The following is a 23,349-nucleotide window of genomic DNA, read 5'->3' on the forward strand; positions in this document are numbered from 1 at the left end:
AAACAAACATAATGCATGGCCTGACCAGTTCACAGAGATTTCAAAAGTATCAATAGGGATTGAAAAAGACAGAGCTTACATGTAATGCAACATGGTTTCATTCTTCTGCAGTTTCATCCTGCTATATCAATGCTGACCTTTCTAGGACTGAAAAAGGGAGGGGGGGGGGGGGGGGGGGGGAATCTGTATTTCAGGAAGAGAAATTTAAGTTGCCTAAAAACACCGAAACAAAGAGTTTGCATGGCTTATCAAAATAATTCCTTTTTAATTTTGTTTTAATGCAAAAGGAAAAATAGCTGCCTTAAGGCATATGTGCCTCTCTGGCATCCCGCACCCATTGAGAAAGTGAAGCAAATGTCTCTGGTTTGACTTGGCTCTCGTGGACTCCAGGGGTAACTCCAAACACAGCAATGACAATATAAAAGATCCTTCTCTTCTTATGCTGTTCCATGTCTTGACTATTTTAAGGCCAAGCTTGTGTGGATCTAAACAACAACTGCACCATAGGTTTTTCTCTTCGGGGTTTTTTTTGTTTGTTTGTTTTTACTACTCTGCAAAATCCTCAAAATGCATAATTCTGCTTTAGCAGCTCCAAATTCAATCAAGTGGATTAACTTTATGCCCACCTAGGCAGTGTTCAGAATACAAAAACATTCATCATCAAGGTGTTCCTGTTGCAAGCCTAGATTCACTGAAGGACAAGACAAAACGAAGCACTGTGCCCACACTGTGTCACCGTTAGGGTAATCCACCTCGGGCAGGAACACTCACTGTCCGAAAGCTAGCACATCCCCTAACGCCAAGGGGCCACAGACTCATCTGACCGACGACTGCTCTCCAATATATTCACCATGTAGAATTACAGAGATTAAAAAGGTAAGAAGTGGGTTTCAAAGGTATCAAAAGTTTGAGGAAACCACTCCAATAAACCACAGAAGGGTGTGAATTAGGTGCTAATTGTCACCACCACTCCACTCAAACCCAACAGGAGGCAAGTGGATGGGATCTGAGGCTCCTCGCAGCTCCAGTTTATGGGTGTGGAGGGGTGGAGGTTGCTTGGGGTTTGCAATGGTCTGTCCCAGGATCAGTCACGCCCAGGACACCAGCACTTCACCTGGGGGGAACAGAGCCCTGAGCCTTTCCTTCCATGGCCAGCAGCTCCTCGGGAAAACTCCACGCTGTCCTGCCCATCTCACACAAGCTTAAAACTCCAGGTCACCATCACCTGCGCAAGATCTTATATACAGAAGTCCTCCTACTATATTTCCAAATTGTTTAAACACACAACAGCATGTGCAGAAGCATGAATATCTTCTGCTTATTGGATGACATAGGACGTTCATACCTGAGCCCCTACAAGTAATGATCAAAATCTATGTATGTGCAATGCCACTTGCTATAATCAAAGAATAAAAGCACTCAAAACCATCCACCTAAAATTAAAAAAAAAGAGAAAAAAAAAAAAAAGAAGAATGAATGGAATTAACAGCCAAACAAAATACAATTGAGAATGCAGTTAAGCTGACTGAGGTAAACCGAGAGCAAGACATATCTGATAAATGATCAAATCATACTGTCTAGCAGATTAGCGTCTACTGAACAGAAGGGCTGAAGAACACAAACACTCCAGTGTGATAGCTATAAATCAGAGTTTAATGAAACGATAAGCTATTTATGCAAAGCATTCATGGCTACGACAATTCATTTGCACGAAGTGAAAATAGAGTAGAAATTTGTCAAAATGCAAATACAACAGTGACCTATTGACACAGGGTCAAAATGCGAAGGGGAGAAACAAGTTCAGGACACAAGGGCTACAATTACTGCACTGTTCTTATAACAACATTTCTCTCTTTACATTGTGATTTTCCATCAAAAGGTAGATCTAAGGAACTCATTAACACGAAGAAAAACGAATCAGACGTTATTGAAAAGGAAGCGAGAAATATGCATCTTATAATTTGAATTAAGATTTCCTGCTGGAGAATGCCTTTATCTTTCCAGGCAAAGTAGCAAAGCGATTTTGCAGGAGAATTTAATTGAGAAATATGGCACACAAAAGGGCTGCTTATATGCATACCTCAGTGGAAGATACAGAGTAGAAATAAGTCCTCTGGACAAAAATGAGTATTGCACATCAAACAATGATGCCAAGTGTCATTGCTTACCTACGAAATATCATGTTTAAATCTGTTTCTAAGGAAAGTCACATTGCTTCCCCAATAAAAAAGCAGTTACTTTTAAGCTACTACAGTTATGATACACTAAACATAAATATATCCACACCAAAGCAAAAGGAAGTACTTGTATTTTGTTTTGAAAGTCACTGATCTGGTTAAGACATTGGTATTTTGACCACCAGGTTTAATTTTGAAAGGATTTGAGCAGCTTTACTGTCCAGCATCCATGAATAATTCTGTGCTTGAATACTTTTTATAGAAGCACATGAAGCAGAGCACCACTGCGACACGCAAAGCGCAGGCCATTACTATCACTAGCTTTATTACATGGGCAAATTAATGCAAGCTAAACAAACTGTACACTTCTCTCAACCCATCTGACTGACTTTTTTTGCTATACGTGTATATATACACACATATAATTTTTTTCTCAAAGATTTCGGTTTCCTTAAGCAACACACAAATTGTTTTGATCTTCTTATGAACAGAAGACAAATGGATTAGGTATTCTCTCTGTGCCCAATAGCGTACGTGCAACAGAAGCTTTTGAACACTTCTGCATCCCTCCAACAACCTGTTTCAATAAAAATTCACCTTTTACTTCAGCCTGATTGCTTTAAGAAAAATCTGTTCAATACTGCAAGCAATACAGCTCATACAACAGAAAGAATTGCTAATATCAGAAGGTTGACTTGGACAATAACAAAGAATTAACCTGGGACTGTTAAATGCACACATGCAAACATACACAAAACTAACTCATTTATTTAGGATCATGTTTTGGTCCCTCATTAAAAAACATAAAAGGGGCGAGAGGACTACACGTGTTCAAGGGGAAGCCAGAAAAAGATACCTGACAGATTTCAATTCAGTTCTTCTATCAGCTATTCCAGGAACTTATTAATGTCAAAGGAGTTATATCTGCATAAGCTAGAGGAGAATCAGAGCAACAGTGTAAGCTGCCTGCATTAAAGACAGCAGCCTGCTGTGGTTGTCAGCGCAAAGAAATCATACGTCTCTGGATGGTGCCTTCTACAACTTTTTCCTTGTAATTCCTCACAATGGATTTTCTCCTCTTTTGCATTTTACAGCTTAGAACTCTCTAAAGCTTGCCAGCTCCACCTTGGTTTTCCCTTCCTGATAAATCATTAGAAATGACTGAAATAGTTCTGTGCAAATGAACTCACCGCCATCCCTTCAGCTCCCATTAAATGCCATTCTGAGTATTATGTTCCCTGAAAATGAAAATCGTACCCAATGACTTCCTCTTCCAAGTCCTTCACCTAACCAAAGCAGCAGGCTTGATATTAAGCAAATTCCTGATTTCACAATGGATTCTCAATTAAATATCACAGGAAACGTTTTTGCAGTTCTACTTCAAATCTGGTATATGTCACAATGTTGTGGGGGAATTGAAAAGAGAAAAGATGAAAACAGCATGGCTTGTCATCACTTCCATAATTTCATTGAGAAAATATTTCAGAAATATAAAACTGAATGGATGGGGTTTTTGGAAGACAAGGTTCTTTTTATTCAGTATCTACAGTTTAGACAGAGCAGAGTAGCAAGAAATGCTAATGGATAAACTCCGTAACTACATGAGGTCCTTCAGTAGTTCAAGTTTGCCCTTTAGCCTGCTGCTTTTTAGAAAGCTCCAGACTACCAAGTGAGTGATTGTTATTCCTACAGACCCTTTCGGGACCACAAAGTCTCCTTTTACTGGTAGGCTTCAAATGTCATGTGCCTCTTGCTTATGTCTGATAAAATGGTCCATAACTCAGAAAAGAAATAGTTCTTGCTGTTTAAGTACCCAGTGACCACAGAAGTAAATGACAGAAGGTGTGGGAGAGATACAAGTACATGATGATGAGGATGGACAATCTTTAAATGGAAAGGACTTCTTTTTCTTTTTTTTTAAACTACTTCCCCCCCCGCTTTTTTTTTCTTTTTTCTCTTCCCTTTTTTTGTCTAAAAGACTGGATATTTTTCAAATACTCCAAATTAAGTTATCCCACTTTTCAACCTATTGTGCCTTTCTTTTCCTTACCAAACCCTCCTGTCTGCTCAGATGAGAAGTTCAATGAACTATCAGCTACTTTCCAACATCACTGATGCAGTACCAAGCACCCTGAGCCTCATATGATACCAGTAGCAATATCCGCAATACAAATACATGCAAACAGCTACACCCTTTTCTTCTACTTGAGGATACAAACTTCTTTTGGGGACAGATTTGTATTTGTTCTAACTTCTCCAAAACATGGTCAGACATTTCAGGAATAACAAGGATATTGAGAAACCCAAATAACCACTGCCATGCATCCTCATGTGACTGAGCAGACACAGTTTAATTGTTCCATTACAGGCCAGTACCAGACCCGTTAGCCTGTTTGCTTTGCTGTACAGAACCTAAAATAACTACAAAGAAGAGCAAATGTCAAGAGCTACTGTTATTACCCTATGTAAAGTGCAGAACAAAATTATTTCCCATCAGTTCTGCTATGAAGAGAGCACGATTCTAGGATTATAGCTTTCGTGCTGAATAGCATCACTGAAATTAAAGGCAATTCAAAGTAGAACCATCTAATAAAACAATGAAGAGAGAGAAAAAAAGTCTGCTGCAGCAACGCAAAACAGCAGACAACACAAACTGGCTGAGGCACAAAACGAGAATGTGTTCCAGTCTTAATGTTGGAGAAGGTGGTTAAAATGGCTGAAAAGGTTATATCCTCTTCACTGTAACTTATTCAAGATCTGAGAACATCTTGAGTTCCTTATTAGCTGCAATAAAAATGCCACTAATAAAAGGAGTTTAATAAACACGAGTTTGAAACTTTTTTCACATTGTAGGATTCAAATCACATCTGTTATTTCATCAGTCAAAAAAAAAAAACCATAACACTACTATGTTAAGCTCCCATTTTTTTAATATGTATGCGTGTATATCTTAACATATACTGTGGTTATAACCTGTTATGCAATCATATCTGTAATGTACATTGTGGACATTAATGCAAAGTATTCTTCTATGTAGGGCATGGAAGCACTCATCATTTCATATATGAAAAATTTTGATTCAGAAGGACATGTGGAACGCATGCAGACAGAAGAGGAGGAGAAAACAGCCCACTCGAGCCCACTCGATTGCCTGACCCAAGCGCTCTTACCCCTCTTGGCCATGGAAGAGGCATTGCAGAGAGCAGCAGGGCTATCAGCAGTCATAGAGACCACTCAGTTAGGAGCTGTTGGGGGCACAGAGCACTCCTAAAACATTTTGTGAACACATTCTTCCATTTAGATTCCATCCTCTCAGTGTGGTTTTATCACACAGCACTATAACGATTCATTATGCTATAAATTATTTCAAGACCAAAGACTAGGACTGTGCATTCAAATACACAGGGCAACCATGAAAATCTCAAAATCTGTCAACAAATGAAGCTCATTTGGAAGAAATTGAATACAAAGGGCAGCTATGAAACCACACAGTGTAGAGCAGCAGGGAATTGGTGCTATGGCGTGAACTTGAAAGTAACTGTCAATTTAGCATTTCTCATGATTGAAAGCCGTACAAACCCAAGGGTCTCGAGGCCAAACAGAACAGAGCTGTCTGCCTGGGATGGGAATCCAAGCCGACCACATTGTTACCAGGTTCAGTCTGCAGCTAACTGGGAAAATGTTCGGAGAGGCACCGGCACACTACATCTGGTAAGGGAAGGGAATGAATCAAGGTACAGATTACATCTTCTCTTTTTCACACAACCTCAGGTTTTGCTTGGCTAGTTAACTAAATAAATAAAAGAAACCAGTGGCAAAGTCAAAAACTAGAAAATTCATCTTTTAAGTGGAGCATACTAAAATCCCCCCAAAACAGGCATTAAAATTGCCATTTTTCCCCTTTACATGACTAGGAAGGAATCACTCTCCATCTGCCTCTACAATTAAGAGGGGATGATAGCACCATCCACAAAATACAGCCAGAGACATTCGTTGATATTGTAAAGTCGGTATTTCTGCCCATTTATCTTTCTTACTACACAGATGTAAAGTTTGAGGTGGTTCAGCTGCCTGCTTTGGTCACCCAAAAACCTCTAAGAGTTATCAAGAAGTCGTATTTAATACACTAGCATTGCCATACTGCTGTTAACCTAGTTGATTGTGTAACTCTACATTATCTGAACACAAACTAGCAGAAATACATGGCATTTTTAAAGAAAAGCCATCTGTCCCCTCTCCTTTGCTAGAACAGATTCAGCCCCTTCTCAAAGTAACAGCAGGCCAAGACAGATCCAAACCCTTTGAAGATATTGATTCATAGCCTATCGCCTCAAGAACTTTTTTACTTGTAACAACCTTCCTTCCTTCCAAAACTTTCACCATTTTTTTTCTGTAATGCACACTGTGACCTTCTGGATTGCAAATGCTCAGTTTCCCACATTTCATTCACTTTATTGTAGGCAAGGGGCTTTGTCCTACTGAAGCACGGCTGGGAATGCTTTGGTTGTCATTCCAATTCACTACCGGTTGCAAGAGGAGAACCACTGTTTTTCCAAAACAAAAGGTAAAAAATACTTTATAGTTTCTGGGTAAGCAGGTTAAAGTCAGACTATAAATGTTTTACTGCAATGGCATCCATTTACACTAGCAAAAGTACCACGGTTTTGAATCTAGGCCGCCATTACACACGCACTGGTATTCTATTTAATATTCTTTTCATGGCACTTCTAAGTACATTTGATCTCTTTGATAGCTTCTTGGCAATACTTTTTCATTAGCGTCATTATCTAAAAAATCTTTTAATTTTTGTTTTAATACACATAAATTTACTGTGAAGCCGACTTAAATACTGCTAAAGCCACTTGGAATAAGGAACTCAAATGTACTAATCTCCACAAATTCTACCTTCTGAATACAACTTTTTGAATTGCAGATTGGGAGAAATAAAGATGACTAGGAGTACATAGGTATTCTTGGTTAGTAATGGAAAGTTACTTTTCCCCTTCCCTGGTAAAGATTTCACCTTAAACAATCCAACAGGAATCTTCAGTCTGCATTTAATAATTAGGTTTGTTTAGATGTTCATTTCACAAAGGAATCACTGGCTGTGAATGAATAGAACAATCTTCCAAGTTGACTTTATTGGCAGTGTTTTGTTCAACAGTGACTTTTCTGGGTCTCAAATCCAGAGTTTTCATCACATACCTGTCATGTGACGAAAATTTGTAAGAGAAGCAAATCATAGTATACCCCAGAAAATGCAAAGGCTTTAATGTGACAGATGCATTATCCAGAAGATCTACTTCTGAAAGATTTGTTCTTCTGCAAACTAGAAAAAGGCAAGGAAACCAAGGGAAACCAAGATTAGAGCCACATCCAAGTCATTGGACTAACTATGATATGACTCATTTTAAAATTGTTTCCACTTAGCTTCTCCCTTGGGTTTTGCAATGAGACAAAACACTTTTTGATATGTGGTACCAATTGTCAATTCAAATTAGATGAAGCCGTAACAACAAAGTCTGGGAGACCCTGTCTAGGAAGACTTAGAAAAAACTATTACTTGACATATTTGAAAAATAAATAATATTCTGCTACTTTGGAGAAGCCCAGGATGGGAAGAGCAGAGCTGTCATCTGCTAGAACAGAGATAAATTAACATGGCTCTGTCAGAGCGCCCAATATAGGACATTGCATTATGTACAAGGATGTCTTAATAGCTTCTTGCTCCCGTAGAAGCTTATAGCTCAGCCCAAATTCCACACATAATTCTTCATCCTACATAACGAGGTGATTGTTGCATCATTGACAAATACAGAATAAAAAATTCAGGTTTTGGTTATGAAATATGCTAACCAAGAATCAAAAATGATTAAACCAAAGCAACATGAGAGAACTGATTCACTTTGCATTCATGAAATGTTAAGTCATTTACATAGCAAGTGCAGAAACATCTCTAACAACTATGCTAACATCTTGCCTTAAAAATCTCCAAACCTGTCCTTGATGTCCCTACCCAGATACTCTCATGTGAAAAGAATCAAGGCTGGAGTCTAAGTACTGGTAGAGTGGAAAAAGTGAAATGTGTAAAGGAGAAAATAAGACCAGACATCACACAACATCAGTAGTTTAACTGACAAAGAACATTGTTGTTGCATAGTGATCTATGGGTAATATCTGTATACTAAATAAACTCAAGACTTACAGAAATATCTCTCTGTCGATTTAATGATTTTGACTGTTGTGAAGAACTAGAGCTTAATGCTAGAAGATACTTGCATCTGACTATGCTGCTGGTAGGTTTTAAAGTTACATAGAAAAAAACCAACACGAATATTCTTCAAAGTGTGACATGAAATCTTCCTTTCAGCCAAAGCAGCAATGTCATTCTGGGACACCCTCTGCAACAAAGCAACCTTATTTATACACTGCCGGAAAGTTAATTTAGCAGCTGTACCTGTGACTCCAGCTGTGCCCAAACTTACAGCGCAGCAGTGCCCAGGGATGCTCCTGTGCCTTGGGCCACAACTGTCTATGCTATTAAGCTGTTAGAAGGGACCCTGGCACAATTTTGGCCTGTGCCAGCTATCATTTTCCCATGCAATCCCAGGCACAGTTTGAGAGTTGGCACCGTTTCCAGTCCTATGGGAATGTTTTGTAGGTTAAGAGACTTTTAATGGTATGGATGTGGGTCATTCTGTACCAGCTGGCCTCAGTGCCCAAAACATTCACAAGCACATTTACTAGCACAGAGATAACCTCTAATACAATATTAATTACAAAGTAAACACTGTTTGTTGTGGGGTTTTTTCCCTTCCCCCCCCCCCCCCCCCAAAGTTCTTGAAACACTTCACAACACTGAAAACTAGTAAGTTCTTAAAAATAAATTCTGAGTTTGTTCAATGACAGACATTTCCAGTATTTATCTCTTGGAATGTCCTAGAAATTCAAGCTAAATAAGCAAAAGCTTGTATCATTCAAAGTGCTCTGATAAATAGCTGCTGAAAACGTCAATGCTTCCGATTCGGACAGCTTACAGAAGCAAAGGCATTTATATTCTGAAGCTACATTTGTAAATTGTTCAAGCATCATACCATGACAACAATCTTATAGGATAAAATAATCTTTAATAACAGGGAGAGTAAGTCTATATTCATGCTTCTTGCTTCTAACAAGCATCAAAGCTGACTGTCCATGTGACTCAATAGCAGTCTCTAAGTACTAGATTTAGAGCTGTAATGCTGCAAACCCTTACATATGTGAGCAACTTGGTACAGACAAGCTGCCTCACGTAACTACTTCTTATTAGTTTCCTGTATCCCAGTCCTTCATGATCCTCTTTATGGACATATCTTACATCTTAATAGACCCTATTATTGTCAGTAGTGCTCCCTGCAGAAATCTGCCCAGGAGCAGTTTGCAGGATCACAGCATACTGGGCCGCATTAAAATGAGTAAAACTACTCTAGATGGAAAGAATTTCCAAATCCTGCGTTCTCTGGGCGGACTGCACTACAGCTCAAGAGAATAATGAAGGAATACCTCTGAGCATGCATGAGCAACACAAACAGACGCCTATGCGGACAGACAAACACCACAAGAATGGTAAAGGTCATTAGGTTCACATTAGGTTGGTAAGCAGTCGCAGAGGAGTGACGTGATGTGCACTAAATCACTCGGTGGCTTTGGCAGAACCCGAATCCCTTGCAAGTATCCTGTCCTCTTGGCCATGCTGCTCCCCAGGGCAGCATGCCTCCCTCCTTAGCACCCTCCTTCGGGACACATCATCTCCTCCAGACCACAGCCCAAACACAAAACTGGGGTCAACCTTGCCTGAAGTGGGATCTAAATTTCCACTCAGCTAAATTCCAGAATCTGGAAACTAGGCTACTGCAGGCCTTTCAGTAGCGCTGTTGTTCCTGGAGAACAGAAACATCTCCTTACAATAGAGGCAGCTACAGAAAAATCAAATGGCTTTTTTGCAGCCTACCCATGAAAAGAATTGAACCACAGCAACAAAGAGAAGAACTTATTACCATGGTTATTGCTGCTATTTCTAGACAACGTGAATGGGCTTTTTAGGCTTTCATGAGAGAATTTACAGACTCTGGGGCAAGCACACTGTTAGTAATTGCAGTTGCATTCTGCCACTTGAGTATTTTTGGCAATTGAACTGTCAGAAACCATTTGATAGAAAAATGTCTCCACATCATTAGTGCCAGCAAGGAGGATATTATGTGCCAAAGTATGAAGTGAAAAGTACTTCTGCTTTTACAAGTGAATCTTCTGCAGCTCACGGATTTCAAACCCCAACCCCCTTCCTGGCCCTTTGCAGGACTAAGCTTTGAGGCTGTCACACGTGCTAGTTAGGTCCTTCAAAGGGCTTTTTGGTTCTACGCAGCAAAATATCAGTGTTCTTTATTCAAATCCAATTGCTCTCTTACCTGCCCCCCCCCCAAAAGTACAGTATTTCTTATATACCGCAGCCTTTCTCAGCAGATCACTGCAGCCTCTATTCTCTCTTGTTTAGATCTCCTCCTATCACTAACAAAACATTTTAGTTTTCAAAACTGTGGCTCTCAACAAAGCCAAGAGGAGCTGCAGGATGTTCAACATGTTTGAAAATGAGATTACTAAAAAAAGAGGTTCTGGAAACACACTGGAAAATTCTGGGCTGCAAAATTAGAAACTAATTAAAATCAGATGAATTTTATAGTCCTCCAGGATTCTTTTCAGATTTCAGTGTTCGTCCATTTTCTTATGATTCCTATTAAAACAAATTATTTACTATTTCTTTTTCAACTTAAAGCGCAGTAATTTTAACTGCCTGAAGCTTCCTCAGCTTGAACATTCAAGATGTTCCTCAGCATTTAGTCACCAGCTCTTTTCAATTTAGAAGCTTCTAATTACATTGGACCAATAAGCACATTTGTCAAGATTTATGAATCAACAGATCTCCACTCTGAGTAACTGGTTCTAATCACAAAGAAACTGCCCATCTTCATTTTATGTACTGTGTGTTCAGTCCTTTCACCTCAGTCTTGCTTAATTTCTCATCTGCTGCATGGACTAACAACAATTTTCTTTTAATGAGTGTGTGCATTCAGCAGTGAATTGTAGGAGTTGTAATGAACCAGAAACGCATCCATTTCCATGTTTACTCTTGTAAGGTTGCAGATGAGGAAAACAGGCTTTCAGTGGGTTGCTTACACTACTAACTACTCATATTTTTTCTAATGAAAATCATGCAAGGGAAAAATAGCAATTTTGCCCACTTAAAATTAAAGTGCATATATTATTAAATCAATTATACATTAAATAAAGTATCACTAAACCTTTGAATAAGACAGACAAAACAATGGCTGATTTTGCACCTGCACACCTTAGGAATTCAGGAAAGAAAGTGATACTGATGTAAAATGAAAAAATATGCAAGATTTAAATGCTTCCAAGAAAGGACATCTAGCCACTGGTGGTTACACCTGCCACTCAATTGCACATTACAACCTCCACCCATTTTCTGCTAACAGTGATCGAACACAAGGTCTCTGGCAGTAACCTTCTAAGCCAAGGAATTTTAGCGGTTCATTTAAGTATATTTTAAACCAGAAAGGTTTTATACTGTCTTTATTGATCACACAGGCTAACACAGAGTTCTTCCAAAGGAAAGATGCTGTCTTGTTGCCAGTGGGATGAACAACTCTACTGTTTTGCTTTATCAGAGGATAATTTTTTGCTAGAGGAACTGGATAAATGAACCAGGACATCTAGATTTGATAGTCAGTTCTGCCTCAGACTTCTTGTGTACTGTTAATCTCCTTCAGCATTAGTAAAATAGAGATAATACTATTTCCTCCAGATTCTGCCTGTCTGAGCTGGTGAGCTTTCAGAGGCAGATCCGCTCACTACTGATGTGCCATGCATTCGGCACAGTTGTGCTCCAGCCCTGCTGGGTGGTGAAGCACGGCCAGGACGGACTGTGGTGCCGCCACCACCGCTAACAGCCAATTCCTCACCCTCACTCCTGCCTAAATTGGAGGTATATTTTCTTGAGATCTCTGCTCCACCACCTCCTACAGATGCTTTCAACAAACAAAAATCTTCATCCACAAACTGCAAGGTAAGGAATGCTGCTGGTTTTGCCTGGCCATTGTTGAAGCGTATGCCTGCACTCATTTCTTGTGTGGCTGGAGGGGAGCATGGCACCTCGATGAAAGTTTAAAGCAGCCTGAGAAACTTAAGTGAAATCAAATATACAAATAAGCTACAAAGATGGTTAAACATAGAATCATAGAATCATTAAGGTTGGAAAAGACCCTTAAGATCATCAAGTCCAACCATTAACCTATCACTGCCAAGTCCATCACTATACCATGTCCTCAAGCACCACGTCTACCCGTCTTTTAAATACCTCCAGGGATGGAGACACAACCACTTCCCTGGGCAGCCTGTGCCAGTGCCTGACTACGCTTTCCGTGAAGAAGCTTTTCCTAATATCTAACCTAAACTTCCCCTGGCACAACTTGAGGCTGTTTCCTCATGTCCTATTGCTTGTTACTTGGGAGAAAAGACCAACCCCCACCTTGCTACAGCCTCCTGTCAGGCAGCTGTAGAGAGCAATAAGGTCTCCCCTCAGCCTCCTCTTCTCCAGGCTGAACAACCCCAGCTCCCTCAGCTGCTCCTCATAAGCCTTGTGCTCCAGACCCTTCACCAGCTTCGTTGCCCTCCTCTGGCCACGCTCCAGCACCTCGATGTCCTTCTTGTGGTGAGGGGCCCAACACTGAACACAGCACTCGAGGGGCGGCCTCACCAGTGCCCAGTACAGGGGCACCATCACCTCCCTGGTCCTGCTGGCCACACTATTCCTGATACAAACCAGGATGCCATTGGCCTTCTTGGCCACCTGAGCACACTGCTGGCTCATGTTCAGGTGGCTGTCAATCAACACCCCCAGGTCCTTTTCTGCCAGGCAGCTCTCCAGCCACTCCTCCACAAGCCTGTAGCGTTGCATGGGGTTGTTGTGACCCAAGTGCAGGACCCGGCACTAAGCCTTGTGGAACCTCATACAGTTGGCCCTGGCCCACCAATCCAGCCTGTGCAGGTCCCTCTGTAGGGCCTTCCTGCCCTCCAGCAGACCAACACTCCTGCCCAGCTTGGTGTCATCTGCAAACTTACTGAGGGTGCACTCGATCCCTTCATCCAGATCATCAGTGAAGATATTGAACAGGACCAGCCCCAACACTGAGCCCTGGGGAACACCACTCGTGACCGGGTTTTAGGGGTGTATACAAAGACACGCAACACTGAGACATACAATTCACGTGTACATGGACAGAATTAAGTTTGGGTACTGTGAAACTAAAAAGGCAAAATTAAAATGCACAGTGCTAACTGCAAACTCTACCAAGATTATATTTTAAGCAGAAGTAGATTGAATCAAAATACATAATTCACAGTTTCTTCCTAATCCATTTCAAAGTGAAATATTAATCAACACAAATATTTCATTCCACCATTTATTTCTGTTTCTCAGAAAAAAAAATACACTTCATACATCTCTCCTTTATTGCTTTGCAGAGCTGTAGCAAAAGCGCTCATTGCCAGCTTACAGACTTTGCTTAGGCCTATGCTAAGCACCTTCAAAACCAGACGGTAAATCACCCTGAGTTTGAAACTGGAATAGAAATGAATTTGCCTATAAAAGCAGAGTACCTTCTGTACATTTCAGACCTTAAACTGCAAGTTAGGATGTTGCACTGGAATTTTCAAACACAGATGAGATTATGTCTTTGTTACGAAATTTGATCTTTTCCCAACTTGAATGTTAACTCAAAGGCCAACACATGCAGAGCAGTTCAAGCTAAATTTTAGGCTTCTTCCTCATCCTTAAAAACCTCTCTTAATTCATCTGTAAACAGCAGAGCACAGCATCATCCCTAGGGTTTTGAGTTAGTTACCTTGGAAAATATACACCCAAAGAGTGCTGGACATACAGAGGGTAATACCTGACTTAAAATCAGGATTACCATGCCAGGAGCTCCCACTGAAATTCTCTTCTCTAAGGACTATGGCTCCTACGTAACCGTTTCCAAACATTTTTTAAAGCATTCCCAAGTTTTTAAGCTCTTTGCGGAAATTCTTTATAAACAATCAAATGACAGTTAAGCCCCTTTAAAATCCCCCCAACTCTTTGTCATTGTATGCTCATCATAAGATGCATAGCAATCATCAAGTTACATTTCACATAGTCCTGAGAGAAGAAAAAATTGCAAGATCTTGTCAATGATTTTATTAAGAGTCTCTAGACTGATAGACAGTCAAATTCTTTCTTTTGCCAAAATCAGATATGTTATTTGCTGTTACCAATCTCCAGAAAATGATGGGACAGACAGAATTGCTACTGTTCTACACTTGCAGATTGCATGCGGGGCTAATGTTATGCAACCCTAGGCATGCTTGAAAGATAAACTGCAATTTTTAATGTACTGCCATCAGGTTTTCAGTGAATACCCTCCTCAGACTCCAGAAACAAATGAGACTCTGTTTGGGAGCCTTGTGATCAATTGGGATGGCTGTTCTGTGGCTATTTCAGCTATGCTGGCTGTGTGCTTTGCTGAGTACATGGCTTTGAAGAAAAGACATCTGTAACTAAGGAGAAATAGCTGATTAAGTGCCCTCTCCCAAACTAGCAGGCCATTATTTATCTTGATCAACAGCCTCTCCAAGGAGGGAGAAACAAGCCAGCCGCGCTTCCAGCGCACAACTCCCTCAGGGCTGGGCTCAGCATCGTGCCTGCACCTCTGGGCCCTGCTCCTGTCTGCCGTCTCACATTGCTCCTCACCCACAGCCACTGACAATGAAGCCAAGAGTCAACACAGCCCATCGTGTCAGACCACTGCTGTGCGTCCTGCCACCACAGCTAGGTGCGAGAAGAGAGGTTACAAATTGCCCAAATGACATCAGCTTGTTTACAGACTAAACACAATTAACACAAAGTCCAAAATCTGATGAAGAATACATACAGCTTATCTGAAAACGTAATTTCTGCATCTCATCTCCATCTTTCTGGCCAGACACCTGGAAACTCTTCTCTAAGGGGGACACAGCTGCCACCCGTGGGGCTGGCTAATGTTTCTGGCAGCACTGGTGGGAGAGAGAACGAACCACAGGCAAGGGTCCAAGAAACCTCTGCCAGCACTACCCTCCCTCGCCAGTCTTGTACTGGTGCTTTCTCCAACCTTGGTGCAAGACGCAACTGAGCACATGTAAAGAGGTACAGACCAGCAGAACTGCCTCAGGCTCAGGACATCTCTATTGCTCCACTATCAGAAATGCTGTTAAAACGGAAGAGACTCCACTTGAAAGAAGATTGCTTAAGAGATATTGGTTCTGTCTTTCGCACGCTTTTCAGGTCTCAGTTTCTGCCTCTTTCTGGCTCAGGTATCTTTGGAGAAACCATTTGTGCCCTGCTGCCCACAGGCGTTATGGAGTGTCACGGCAATGCAGAAGGATGATCTGCACAAGCGTGCCCAGGGCACAGCCCTGCCAGCTGTGGCATGAAGGACAGCAGCCACCAGGAAGGTGTCCTCCAGTCTCCGTCATGTACAAACCACATTGATTAGGCAGAGCTGTGTCGCACAGGGAGCAGATCCCTAGGTATTCCCTATCTGGGGCATAAACACCATCTTTTGCCATTTTCAGCCATCAGTGAGGATGCTCTACGCTCTGTGCTCTGCTTAGGGACCACTGTGTCCAGCACAGCAGAAGAGTGTGAATGATACTTACTTAATGACATCTTCTTCCTCCTTCGAGTTATTTATCTTGTCAGACTTGAGACCAATTACTAACAAAATCTTTGACATGACAAATGTGCCATAGACTCTGTCACTCCTTCAAGCAAAGCTAAAAGTAGCAAACTAGCATGCGAGGACAGGGCATTCGGCAGGAAAAAGCAGCCCCTGCTCTCGGCTCTGTGCTGTCAAGAGCAGCAGCCACACAGAGCAGGCTCGCTCTGCAAAAAGCACGTTACAGCAGCTGGTTTCCAGACAGCCCACTAAAGCTAACTCGAGCTAGAAGAGAAACTAACTCTTTTAATGACTAATTAACTTCTACACTGAACTGCTCAGCAAAAAGACCTGATTTGGTGCACGTGAAACCACTAGGAAAACCACTAAGTCCCAACCAGTAAGTCCCAACATATTCTGGTACCTCAAGCATAAATTGTGATGTTATGCCTTTAAGTCACAGAACAAGGTGTGAAAAGACACCTGTTAACAGAAGTAATTGGGTTGAACTTCCCACCCCATCCACTGCAAGTGACAGTAAATTAAATTACCTAAAGCTGCCTACCCAGAGAGCTACCACAGCTCAGCTGCTGAACCACAGGCACAAATTTGAAGACTAGTATCAAGTCAGCCAGATGACACCCACCATTAAATGCTTAGCTCTTGGCATAGGAGAAAGCAAGCTATGGTGCTTTTTGAAAATTGAGAAGAATGTTATGCCCAACAGAAGGAGCCCAGGGACAGAGGTGAGTGCTGTAGAGAAATCTCACACTTGACTTCTGGAAAACTATTTGCAAAACAAGTTAAGTTTGTCCCTGCTTGCATGCAGCATGAGCGAAGATGGCAGGACAGGGCTTCACACAACAGCCAAGCTGAATTGGCAGCGAGAGGTTCAGGTCTTGCTTTCCAGCCCTCCCTGTTCTGTGGAAACGCAGCATTAGATCTAAGTTTTCAGTCCATACTCTATGTAGCCCCGTGGTATGGAAGAAAACCAGCTTACTGCTACTGAGCTCCTTTGCTGTACAGAATTTATATTTCCACTCAAAAACTTTTAGGCATCCATAAATCAAGAGAGATTGGAAGAAAAATAAAAAAATCAAAAAAAAAAATCACTGAATTAGACCAATCCTCTAGTGTTTGTTAATTTAACTTCCAATTTCTCAGCCACTAGCCTAATTCAGAGACTGCCATCAAAAACATCATTTCATTTATTTGTGTCTTGCTTCAGATTTTCTTAATGTACTTAACTACAATCTCTCACACACAGAGTGTGGTTTGGATAAATCCTGTAATCTAATCAATCAGCTAATTCCACTGCAGGCCAAGGGGGGGGGGGGGGGGGAGCAAATCCTAAAACTTTTCATTACATATTTCTCTCAGAAATAAATCACCACCTAATGGATTGCTAAATTCATGCACAAGTAAATTACCAGCAGATAATTAAGAATTAATAGCCTTCTGCGATCAGAGGTTGCTATTCATAATGAGCTGACTGAGAGATTATGAAAGAAGGCTTTTTCTATAAAATAAATGGAAATAAAAATGCTTCTACACCACACTGTGTATGAAAAACTAATAAAGAATATCAGAAATGAAATCACATTTACTCATTCTCTCCATGGCATATCAGAATTTTAAGTAAACTTCAGCCTTATTTCCATATTTGTTTGCACTGCAACATTACAACCTTGTTGTTGTTAGCCTCAGCCACGAATACTGAATGAATCTCTAATGCAAAAAAATGGCTTCAAGTGGTTTCCCATTATAAATCTATTATCTCAGATATCCAAGATGAGTTTGTACATGGAAAGAAGTGTAAAGCTTACCCATACACACCATGTAAAATCCCATTAATGGGTTTGAAGAGAAACACGTAGATATACACAAAACATACACAGCATAGCTAGTGCCGCTTCATATGAAAAAGGTCACGAAGAAGCTCGCTAATGCACCTTTAAAGTTAGTTGTGTCAGGGTACCTCCGCGGGCCAGGATCATATGTCTAAGACCTTCACACCAGACAGCAACGCTGGTTAAGGCCTCCGGTACCCAAGCAGCTGTTCTACATCAGCAAGTACTGGTAACACTGCCAACACCTCTATGAACTGCTTTTCCTCATACAGGTCAAAGTGCATTCAGCAAGGTACTGCATCTCAAGAATTTATAGCCTCTTGGAAAATGCAAAATAAATCAGCTCAGCTTAAACAACGTCTCTTTTGCAACAGTCTGGCACTGCCCCACACAGCCAGTTACGGGGTCTGACCTGGAGATCAGTAACTCCTTAAGAAGAACCAGTTACATCCTCTGTGGACGTGTGAACACAGTCTAAGGGTGGAAACGTCAACCAGCCTAAGCTGATTTGGACAGCACAGCATCAATCCCTTTCCTTGCCCCTTCCAGCTTCCTGTGGTCCTTCCTTGCCTTGGCATTTGCAACTGTGCGGGGATGGCAAAGCAGCGGTGCAAAAGAGAGCAGCAATAAACCAAAGAGATTAATTCTCAGTCAGATCAGGAAACCAGACCCATTTTCTCTGTGGCCAAAAGAGAGGCAGACTACCCCTTTTACAACCACATTCAAACACAGCAGCACAGTCATGCTTTCTGGTGCCAACGTTCTCTAATACAAGACTGATCTAAAACAGCCTTGAAGAAACTTTCGGACACTATAGTATTATATTGATTTACAATATACAGCAATGCTCTCAGAAACAGGCTCGTTCTTTTCTCCAGAGGGCTGCAAGTCAGAAAACATTAACTTGTATTTACAAAGGACAGAGCATAGATCTTTAGTGCTGTGTTTTACCCTGCTAAGGCTTCAGACTTGTGACCTTTCAGACCAAAATCAGGGAACAAGAAGAGAAGTTAAAAATATGATCTTTAAGAAATAGGATTTTTTTTTTCTCCTCCTGATTTTACTGGAAGACCATCAATATTGGATGAACTCCTTTAGATGTACTGTGCCCAGAGCCACTGAATACCAAATGCTACAGTAGCTACGCTTCAAAGAGAATATTCTGTCATAAGCTGAGTTTTAGCAAGGCCAGCTCCTGATCAGCCTGCTGCCAAGAGTCTTGCCAAAAAAACACGTCCATAAAGGCCATGCTTCGTTATTTCGTGACGAATACTGCTACTCCACAAGCCAGCATTCATAAGGCAGAAGTACACAACAGCATTAAATGCCACAAGACACAGCAAAGACAAAAGCAGTAACAATCAGAGAAAAAAAGTCATTTGGCGTTGCCAGTGGTAAGGGATGGTTTTTACCCGTATTTGGCGCTCCTCTTAGAAGATGCTTGCATGTAGCTGTGGACAGCCCAGCAGCATAGTTTACAAAGAAAAAAAAAGTATCTAATCCCTTCAGCTCTGTGTTGGTACCCACTGGACCATAAGCTTGTGGAGAAGTAGGAGACTGCGTGCAGCACAGACAACAATGCTGTCTCAATTCGGTAATTAGATCCAGAACCAGAATTAGAAAGGCAATTTTTATTAATAGACCACTACAAAACTCCCTATCCTACAAAATTTTTTGGGGCTGGAGCAGAAAGAATTTCAAAAATTTCCCCTTTTCTGTGTAATCTGAGATTTCTGGTTTCTACCCTTGTAAAATAGGCTTATGTGTGCATCAATGCACTGTTGCTCTGGTAAATCAGCCTTAAAGGAAACCGTCTCCAAACAAAGAGCAGCAAAGAGAAAACACTACCCGCTCTCAGCAAGCACAAAGCATGCTCAGTCTGCCCAGGCCCAGGGGGATGTTAAGGGTATTAGAAAGAGATGTGTACTTCCCTGGACCTTTTTGCTCACCTCTACCTATTTACCTGAAACAGATTACTTTATTGATCCACTTTAGGAATGGTTCTGTAAATCACTATTTAAACCACAGAAATTAAGATTTCCTTTGTCTATGCAATTTATCTCCAGTCCAGAGAACAGCTGAGTTAACTACACCGACCACCCAGACCAGCACGCTGTGGTGTAGCAAACCTCATAGCTTGCCTTGGAAGTTTTCTCATTTCTTCTATAGCAAATGGACAGAGATGTTCTTCCACATGAAAATCCTGGGATTATTTTCTAAGAATCTTAGTTGGTCCAAACAGCTTCACTATTCTTCCTGTAAATTCATGTGTCCTGCTCTTGCCTAGTTAGATGAAGCAATCAATTGTTTGCATCCTCCTTCCCATCCATCTCCCACTACAATACAACAAAACTGTCAAATAAGATTTATTGCCATAAAATTATAAGAGCAATTCTAATCAATGCTTACTATGGAAATGTTAGAAGTGCAATTCCACTTTTCCCTTTTCTTTTGCTCGGTGGTCAAGTGAGCAGCATGTAAGAGTAGACCTCTGCAGAGCAGGCCTTTGCTCCAAGCTCTGCCCTGGCCACCTGGGTGGAAAAAAGGAGAGTTTATGACCTTTGGAAGAAGGGGCAGGCAACTCAGGAGGACTACAAGGATGTTGTGAGGTTATGCAGGGAGAAAATGAGAAGAGCCAAAGGCCGACTGGAACTTAATCTGGCTACTGCTGTAAAAAAAAAAACAATTTTAAATGTTTCTATAAATACATCAGCAACAAAAGGAGGGCTAAGGAGAATCTCCATCCTTTATTGATCAGTCATAAACTCTCCTTTTTTTTTTCCTGAGTTCCAGGCAAAGCGCTCTGGCAGCCAGGCCAGTCTTCTTCCCTGTCAGATTGTCTTTTGGCACATGGGGACGGCCTGCTCCTGCACCTTCACGGTTTCCTTCTTGAGGAATGTCCAGCCTTCCTAGGCTCCTTTGCCCTTCAGGACTGCCTCCTAAGGGACTCTGTCAACCACGCTCCTAAAGAGGCCAAAGACTGCCCTCTGGAAGTCCAAGGCAGCAGTTCGGCTGACCTCCCGCCTCCTTACTTCTCCAAGAATCAAAAACTCTGTCATTTCACGATCGCTGTGCCCAAGACGGCCTCCAACCATCACATCACCCACCAGGCCTTCTCTGTTCACAAACAACAGGTCCAGCGGGTGCCTTCCCTAACTGGCTGCCTCACCAGCTGTGTCAGGAAAGTCTCTTCCACGCACTCCAGGAGCCTCCGAGACTGTTTCCTCTCTGCTGTATTGTATTTCCAGCAGACATCTGGTAAATTGAAGTCCCCCACAAGAACAAGGGCTAGTGATTGTGAGACTTCTCCCAGCTGCTTATAGAATATTTTGTCCACCTCTTCATCCTGTCTGGGTGGTCTGTAACAGACTCCCACCACGATATCTGCCTTGTTGGCCTTCCCCGCAATTCTTACCCATAAACACTCAACCCTATCGTCACAAAGCTTTCTTAAGAACGTATCTCATGCCGGTATCACGCCCTCCATCCCAGTGCCTTAAATACATAATTCCCTCACTGGGAGTACACACATTGTACTGGTGAGATGGAAGATCATGGGCCACGAGCATGCAGCCAAATGCACAACAGTAGAAATGCAGAAGTTTCAGGGATGAAACCACGGTATCAATGAAGAGTGTCTTGAGACCTTTAAAATAACCCATCATGTAAATTTAACTTCTTGAATTTTCCAGAGTATAAAGTAAAATATCAGCTGTATTTCCAAGCCACACCAGTATCTCTCCCATGAGGTCACCATATGAGATAACCAGTAAGGGTAAAACACATTCACGTCCTGGAGTTCCTCGTAAGCTGTTTCTATGAATACACCTCCAGAACAAAAAGTCAATATGCAGTTGGTTTTCTGCCCACTGCACCCCCTCATCACTCATTTGATATTTATTTTATTTTTAATTAAAAAGACATATAGTCCCTTAAAGGGCATTAAAACCGAGCAACTGTTTAGAAAAATCAATATAGGCAGGGTTGTGGCTCCCTATAGAAAGCTTAATTGTTGACAGCAGATCTGCAGCAAAACAGACAAGAGTATGACGAGATCCCCAGTGCTTCAGCACGACCCACTCCAGGCACCCCAGCAATAACTCTGTTGAGTTGCACTGTTTCCAGCGGCCTTTGCTCCAGCCCTATAAGCTCTCCCACTGAAAAGCCCAGACCAAGGAAGTATGAGAATTTGGTGGTCATTGTACAGTAATAAGAGACTGAAACACCACTGTAAGAAGCTGGAAAAGTGAAGAACTGCATTGATTATAAACCTGTCTGGCCAGGACCTCCAGGTGGAGATGGAGCGACTAAGGAGGAGGGAAGCGCCAAGCAAACATCACTGTTAGCTGACACTTCCCAGCCCTTTTATGTGCGTTCCTCTGAAGAGTTCAATAGTGCCTTCTTACTAGGAATGAAAATTTGGCTGGTTCAGAGGAAAAGGAGTGGCTAATAAAGTCCGTGTTATTCACGATACTGATGTGAGAGAGACACTTATTTTGCTGGAATGGCTAGATCGATCCATTTGGCTCAACATAAAGCTTTCACTCCTAAATGAAGACAACTTTAGGGTTGTTTTTTGGTATCTGACTTCAAGGAAAACATGTAGCTAAGCCTCAAAATTCAGTGCAAGGGTATTCTCATTTTGTTCCTTCACGCTTAGACTCAGAGCCTAAGTTCCTCAGATTTGCTAACCGCAACAGACGGCCGATACCTCATCTAACGTACGGCGCGGTTCAATAACTGGCCTGGGTGGAAGGAGCAGTGCAATTGCAACGTGCCCGGAGGGACACACGTTCCCCAATTCTCTCTCCATTGGACAGCTCTCATCAATTGGCAGTGATTAATTATTATGTTGGCATGAACACAGTATTGCTACAGTACCCTCCCTCCCTCCAAAATCAAGACAGCATGTTTTTGAACTTGTAGAACAAACTAAGAAATTTTAAAATTAACCTGATTGCCAGGGATTGGATAATCCAATATTTCTCTTCCAGAACCCCTAATCTTTAGTTATCCAAAATAATTTTAATGAGTTCCTGAGATTAATAGAGGTAAAAACACATCCAGAAAGTAGAACTTGGAACATACTTGCGAATAAGCTGAATTACTATAAAATACATCCGACTCCATCAGCAATTTGTTCTCATGGCTGTGATAAATTACAAGACCCTGAATTTTGTCTAGCTACTCACGTTGAAAGGAGTAACACTATATCTATTTTGGTGTTTTCCTCATTCACCTATATATGGAAAAAAGTAAGTCTGACATAACCGCAATGCAAGGATAACACTGAATTTAAAATTCAAACACTTGGCATTGTCCCAAGAAATGAGTGAGACTCAGAGAAAAACATTTAATTTGAACCCAAATGTCTCCCTTCTGGAATCAAAAGTGATTCTAACTATATTTCCCTGGCTTATTAATTACACAGTTAACTATACATGTACAAGTCTTCTCCCACATACTTTTTGTGTCCAAGTATGTCTTCAAATGTCTGGATACAAATTAAAATTTTCTTTATTTTAATTAATTTGAAAG

General features: G+C 41.4%; 1 protein-coding gene across 9 annotated transcripts in view; it reads right to left on the minus strand.

The window, feature by feature from the left end:
• MAGI1 (membrane associated guanylate kinase, WW and PDZ domain containing 1) overlaps positions 1-23,349 on the minus strand; it is a gene marked incomplete at its 5' end in the record, with an annotated part of 358,756 nt that overhangs the window by 190,927 nt on the left and 144,480 nt on the right. The gene's annotated exons all lie outside the window — the stretch shown is intronic.

This window comes from Platalea leucorodia (genome assembly GCF_965183815.1).
Source record: "Platalea leucorodia genome assembly, chromosome: 9".
Classification (NCBI taxonomy): domain Eukaryota; kingdom Metazoa; phylum Chordata; class Aves; order Pelecaniformes; family Threskiornithidae; genus Platalea; species Platalea leucorodia.